The 7407-nt window shown below is 46.4% G+C and overlaps 1 pseudogene; it reads left to right on the plus strand.

Annotated features, from left to right (window-relative positions):
* Positions 1-1102: 1102 nt before the first annotated feature.
* On the plus strand, positions 1103-4956 carry LOC102527229 (steroid hormone receptor ERR1-like; annotated as a pseudogene).
* Positions 4957-7407: the final 2451 nt, after the last annotated feature.

Here is a 7407-nt window from a genome sequence, read left to right on the forward strand (position 1 = left end):
TGGTCCACAGGCAGCCATGGTCTCCGTGCCCTCACATGAAGAAGAGATAAGGAAGCCATCTGAGATCTTCTTTATAAGGGCACCAACTTCACTCACCATGACCTGTTCATCTCCCAGATCTTGGGGATTTGGTTTCAACATATGAATTTTATGAGGACACAGTCTACGGCATGCAGGGAGCCCAAAACAAAAGATGCAGATGTGCAGGTTGAAGGCAATGCAGAGCTGAAACAAAAGGTAGTCCAATGGGATCTGAAACGGCCCCCGAGAAAAGCTGATACAAACAATATTGAAAGGCATGAGAAAGGATGGAAGCCCTGAGGTTAGTGTAAAGAGAAAAAGAAACTGAATCCTGGACCACTCCAGCGTTTCAAGGTCAGAAAGATAAGGAACAAAAGTGGCAGAGAGGCAACAAGCGGGAAGGCAGGGAGAAAGCCAGGACAGCGTGGCCTTCCAGAAACTGAATCAAAGCAGGAACTCAAGACGCCAAATGCAGCGGAGACATCGACTGAGAAAAGAAGGAACCGAGGGATACGGCCCCAGTGCGGAAGTCACTGGTGACTTTGTCGGGAGCTGCAGACAAGCGCTTACTCAGAGTTCAAAACTGAATGGGGAGGAGAGGCATTTGGGGAAGTGATTATAGGTAACTCTTTCTGAGAGTTTTATCATAGTGGGGAAGAAAGTGAGAGAGCAACTGAAAAAAAAAAGGTATGAGGTTAGTATCTGCAAATCTCAAACTCTCAATCTATCTCTTCCCATCCTCTTCCCTCTCTGGTGACCATAAGTTTGTTTTCTATGTCTGTGAGTATATATATATAAAATAGATAAACAACAAGTTTATACTGTATAGCACAGGGAACCATATCCAGTATCTTGTAGTAACATGGTGAAAAGAATATGAGAACGAATACATGTTCCTATGTGACTGAAGCATTGTGCTGTACACCAGAAATTGACACAACATTGTGAATTGACTGTACTTCAATAAAAAAATATATTTTTAAAAAGGTGTGAGGTAATAGCTTCTTTTTTTTAAGAAGAGAGAAATGAAAACATGCTTGTATGTCTTTGAGACTAACCCAGAAGAAAGGTCAAATTAACGATGCCAAAGAGCAGCAACCTGTCGCAGGAGTGTCGCTGTGTGGATCAAGGCGGGCATCCTGTAGTGTCCGGGGCCAGTTGAAGTGGGACAGCTGATCCACAGTCACTGGAGAGGTGGCAGAGTATAAACACAGATGCGGATTTAGGAGGGCAGGGTGTTAACAGTGCTGGAGCATACACAAATTCTCTTCGGATTACTTCGGTTTTCTTAGCGATCTAGAAAGCAGTCATGAGCTGAGAATGCGCATAGGAGAGGAGGTACTGGAGGCTCCAGGAGAGAGATGTTTAAATAGTCCCACTGGAGAGGAGGAGAGATGAAGTGCACCAGGGACAAGTATATGATGGGGGTGGGATTCAGAGCCCACTGGGAGACGACATGGGGCTTAGGGGCCGGACTCTGGAGCCAGAGAGCATAAGTGAGAACCTGGCTTCCACCAGCTTTCACCTACATGATTTGGGCGAATTAGCTAACCCCTCTCTGACCCTCCGTAAAACAAGAATAATAATAATACTTTCTCAAAGACTAGAGGAGTCAATGATTAGATAGATGAATAAAGAGAAAGATAAAGAGATACATACACAGCATAGAATTGTGCCTGAAACAATGTTATTATGCGTTAGCTATTGTCTTTATTGATGTTAATGACCATGAATTTAAATCCAAGATAAATACCAAAGATCAACATTGATCAAAGTCACTTAACTCCTTCCTGTTTCACCACCAAAAACAGTAAGTTACCAAGGCCTGTTCATTCTAATTAAAAAAAAAATTTAAACTATCATGTTGTATCAAATAAAGTTGCTGATATGCAGTTGCTGGTTTTCTACAAAAACTATATACAGTTCAACGTATTATGTTCCCTAATTTGTGTCAGACCAGCTTTAGATGAGGGACCATGGGGATTTCTGTCCTGCTTCTTTGGAAATTTCCTTCAAATTACAAAGTTCATCTGCCTTTACAGCCGTCCTGTATTTTTTTCTGTATCTGTTCCCATTCCGATATGTCCTATTCTGTTCTTGAACCTCAGGGTGTTAACAGACCACACACACTCCTTCTAAAAACTTTCTTTAAAAAAATAAATCACTGGCAAAAGTTGTTTTTCTAAATTGAAGAAAGAGGCATCTCAGCCAGTCAGGAGGAAAAATGAGTGATGATCTCTCAGGAGCTGAGCAGGAAGTGATGGATCCACTGAGCAGAAAGATCAATTGAGCCCTGGAGGGAGGAAAGGGAGCTTCAGTGCGGACCACCCCTGCTCCACGCCTGAAACAGAGATTTCCCGAAAAAACATCATGAAGATGAAAGGCGAGGCAAAGTCCTGAAAACAGTAACAACCAAACTCTCTAAAAAGTCAACTCTCATTAAACACACACACACACACACTCACACACAAAATCCCTCAAGGCTGAGAAAAAATGACTTGCATTGTTTTTCCTACAACATACAGTGCACCAGGTTTCAGTCCATCAAACATCCATTTCATCTTGAAAATGTCCAAACGATAGGACAGTTACTACAGTTTCAACCCAAAGAGTCAGTTTTAAAAAGGAACTTCGATTCTTCTGAACTGGATGACACACCTGCTGGATAATAATTTACCTTTAAAGAAAACATGGTTACAGTTTCTAAAGAGTTGAAGATATCATTTACATTCAAGCTGCTGCTTGGATGGTAAGCGAGTCCGTGTTTGCCGTAGCCTGGAGCTGCCTTCCTTTCCACCGGAGAGGATGCGGGCCAGATGCACAGGCTGCAAACCCTCCTCGGCCCCCGAGCTGGAGGACAGCATCCTAGCAACATAATCACTCTTAAAATATGCAAACTACCGCCTATGTCTACACAGGGACAATTTTATTTTCTAACTTAAATAGCAAAAATAAGTTCCATTTCCAGGAGGAATACACTCTGCAACTTCTTCATTTTGAAGCGGAGATGCCAAGATGCACAATGCATGTGTAATCTGTGTGATTTCCACACATTTTAATTGCCAAATTCAGATGGAATGAACTGTATTAATGAAAACCCAAGCAGTCGCAGTAACCCTTGGCTTAATCCATATTTAACAAGTATTGACGGGCTTTTTTTAATTATTATTTTTAGGAAGGCAATAATCACACACCATCTGCTGTCAGTTAAATGGAACTAATTCAGTTGTTAAGTTACAAACGTAAAGGACTGAGTTATAAATATGTTTGATTCAAATGGACGCGGGGCAGATTTCTTTTGGTCGCGTCTGGTGCAGCCAACTCTCAATCACTGAAGGGTGGGTAATTCATCCCCTTCCTTTCTTTCCCTCCCCTGCTTTGCAATTTCAGTATATGAGCACTTTTGCCAGAGAATGAGCAGAACAAGAGGTGATGAATGTACATATATCCCCACCAGGTATAGAACGCCATGTTAGAAACAGTAACACCACTCCTCGTTTTAAATGACAAAGAAGTGACCAAAACACTATACAATGATGAGCCACCTATAGGGTAACTACAAAGCAGTATTTTTTCATTGTACCATATAGTGTTCAGACTCATGAATTTCTAGGCAAGTGCAAAGCGAAGGATCATTAAGATTTTAAGGAGGCTTAGTGCTAGATACTTGCCACTTGTCCCTCTAGAACCCTCTCCAGAGCCACCCGCTTCCTGCTCTACACTGCGGTGTGACCCAGGAGGCCGCGACCTGGAGACCACCTCCCAGGCTCCTGAATTCTGTCTCCCGTGTGGATTCGGTGACTGGGGGGAGACATCAGCCAGAGAAGGCAGGTGGAGTCAAATCTCCCTCTCTGCTGGGCTGCAGGCTGTATCAGTAGCAGCATTCCCTTATTAGACAATATAGTAGGTTTTCGTGTCCTACAAGCCGCCGGGGCGCCGCGGAGGGAGGGGACGCATCTCGGCGGCGGCGGAGGACCCCAGCTCACCCCGGCTCTCCTGGCCGCTCGGCCCCCATGCCCGCCCGCCCGCCCTGCCGGAGCCCCAGGCGACCAGCGCCATGCCCCCCAGGTGGTGGGCGTTGAGCCTCTCTACGTCAAGGCAGAGCCGGCCAGCCCTGACAGCCCACAGGGTTCCCGGAGACTGAGGCCCCTGGCCCAGCTCCCACCCGCCGCCTCCCAGGCCACGAAGAGGAGGAGGGTGGGGCCTGGGCCTGGCGAGCAGGGTGGCGGGAAGCTGGCGCTCAGCTCCCTGCCCAGACGCCTCCGCCTGGTCTGTGGGGGTGTGGCCTCCGGCTGCCACTGTGGGGTGGCATCCTGTGAGGCCTGCAAAGCCTTCTTCAAGAGGCCCATCCAGGGGAGCATCCGGCACAGCCGTCCGGCCTCCGAGTGCAGATCACCCAGCGGGGACGCGAGGCCCGCCAGGCCTGTCGCTTCACCAGGTGCCTGCGGCTGGGCGTGCCCAAGGAGGGGGACGTCCGGACCGTGTCCGGGGTGGGCGACAGAGGTACAAGCGGCGGCCCGAGGTGGACCCACTGCCCGTCCCGGGCCCCTTCCCCGCTGGTCCTCTGGCAGTGGCGGGAGGCCCTCGGAAGGCAGCCCCAGTGAGTGCACTGGTGTCCCGCCTGCCGGTGGTTGAGCCCGAGAAGCTGTGTGCCGCGCCCGACCCAGCGGGCCCTGACGGACGCCTCCCGGCCGTGGCTACCCTCTGCGGAGCGGCTGCGAGCAGCTCTACACGAAGCCCGGCTGGAGTCTGAAGCTGGCGCGCGGGCCCGGAGCGGGTGCTGAGCGGCGGCGGGCAGGCAGGCTGCTGCTCACGTTACCGCTCCTTCGCCAGACAGCGGGCAAAGTGCTGGCCCATTTCTATGCAGTGAAGCTGGAGGGAAAGGTGCCCATGCACAAACTGTTCTTGGAGATGCTCAAGGCCATGATGGACTGAGGCAAGGGGTGGGCACGGGTGGGGGTGCTGGCAGGACCCTCCCACAATGGAGTCAGCCCCGAATGGGCAGAGCCGGGGTCTGGGCAGTGCCACAGCCTGCTGGCAGGGCCAGGGCAACACCATCAGCCCCTGGGAGCAGGCCCTATGCCCTCCCCTCCCCCATCCTAGAGGGTGTTAGAAGCTGGGAATGTGCGTGTCCAGGCTCTGGGCACAGTGCTGCCCCTCGCAAGCCATAACGTGCCCCGAGAGTGTAGGTGGCCTTGCGGAAGCCATAGGGGGCGGCAGGGGACGTGGGAGGGGGCAGAAGCCTGATCTCGGGGAGGGAAGGGGGTGGAAGCCAGTCTCCCAGTGGGTGATGCTTTTGCTGCTGCTTAATCTGACTTCCTCTCTGGAAGAGTGGGATTTGGAGAGCAAAGCCCCCGCTCCCTTCGCTCCTCTCCTCATCATTTGCATTGGGCATTACTGCCCTCCCTTGAAGCAGTAACTCCAAGCAGGCTCCAGCCCCTGGACCCCTGGGGTGGCCAGGACTCCCCCATCAGCTCCCCCCCCAGCCTCTTCAGGGGGCAGGGAGCGCACTGCCTCTATGCCCTGCAGAGCAATAACGCTGTATTTATTTTTGGGTTTGGCCAGGGAGGGGGCAGGGACATGGGGCAAGCCAGGGCCCAGAGCCCTTGGCTGTACAGAGACTCTATTTTAATGTATATTTGCTGCAAAGAGAAATTGCTTTTGGTTTTGAACCTTTAATGAGAAAAAAATATATATCGAGCTCAAGAAAAAAAATATAGTAATGATTTTTTTTTTTAGTAACAACTTTTAGGCAACCCTCTCCTCCAGCTATGACTAACCAGTGCTCTCTCCAGGTCCCAGTAATGTCTCCCTCCATAGCCCTTTGGGGCAAGGGGCAGTAACTGCTCTTTGCTGCTATAAACTTCTGCTTTTTCACCATCCCTTGTTGTTCACCCTTAACCCCGCAAACATCTCTTCCTAAGTGAGCCAGCTATTACCTGCCAGGATCCTAACAGATACAGCCTCTCACTTGAAACAGACAGATCAACTCAAACAAGCAGAGATACCTTTTTTAGAAATAGCTAATAACATAGTAACAGAAGATATAAAAAAATAACATTAGGGAAATAAGCGACGATATTAAGATAGCACATCTGATAAACAACAGTAAGAACAGATTGCTAGAGCAAAGAAACAGTCAAAGAACCAGAAAATCCTTGGAATTAAAAAAAAATTTAACTAACTGAAATAAGAAAGTAATAGAGGTGATAAAAGATAAAACAAAATCTACCAGGAAGTGGATGAAAAACACCAAAACAGGAAAATGGAAGAGAAAAGAAAATTTGAGCATTGACCCAGGATATCCAATATCCCACTAACAGGTGTTCCAAAAAAAAAAAAAAAATAGGAAAAATAGAGTAAATGTCTAAGAAAATAATTTAAAAAATCTAGAATCTGAGTGAGGGATGTACAAGAATTATTTGTACTATTTCTATGACTTTTCCATAGTTTTTAAAATATTTCAGAATGAAACATTTTTATATATGATGTATGTTCATACATATATTATACATAAAATTGTATTTGGCTATATATTCATGTAAGAAAATACATGTTACATAACAAAGAATCAAAATGGGCCTGGATTTCTCAGCTGCAACAACGGGGATATGGAAGCAATGAATTGGTCATATCAAAATTTTGAGGGAAAATCACTTTCAACATAGAATTTTGAATCCAAACTGTCAATCAAGTTATAAGTTTAAAATGAAGAGATTTCAGAGCTTGCAAGGACTGAAGAAAATGTATCATGGATGCTCTTTTCCATAGTAAGCTACAGTAGAATGTGCTAGAACAGAACAAGGTAGGAAAAAAAAAACAACAAGAGAGGAAGACAGGATTCAAGAGACAGGATTTCTAAGGAGGAAGAGGAAAAAGAGAAGAGACAGAGACGCCATTGATTCCAGAAGAAAAACAAAAGGTTGTGCCAGAAAGAAGGCCATCAACAATGTTCACATGGGAAGGTGAGCACTGACTGCTGGCATAAGTAAAAACCAAAGACAGTTCATCAAGACAGTGGGTGTGATGGGAAATGAGTAAGGCAGTCTAAGAGAGACATGTTGTCAACTACCATAACAGGAAGTAACTAAAGTCTAAAATCAATCATTAAGAAATAACATTTGCATGTTGTTTTAAAATATGGATGTAAATGACAGAAAAAAATAGCAAGAGAGTTAAAAGTTATTGCCTTTGCTTAAAGAGACTAAGGGTTGGAGGGGGTTAGGGTGGCAAACCTCTCTTACTTTGGGTAAGCTTGGCATTTTAATAAGTGCATATATTACTTTGATAAAAACAAAACTAATTAAAAAATAAAAATACAACGACCAAGTACTCCTTATATGTCATCATTTATAGTAAAACATGTTTATGTTTATATTATTTATA

This window comes from Vicugna pacos, chromosome 35, assembly GCF_048564905.1.
Source record: "Vicugna pacos chromosome 35, VicPac4, whole genome shotgun sequence".
In the NCBI taxonomy this organism is placed as follows: domain Eukaryota; kingdom Metazoa; phylum Chordata; class Mammalia; order Artiodactyla; family Camelidae; genus Vicugna; species Vicugna pacos.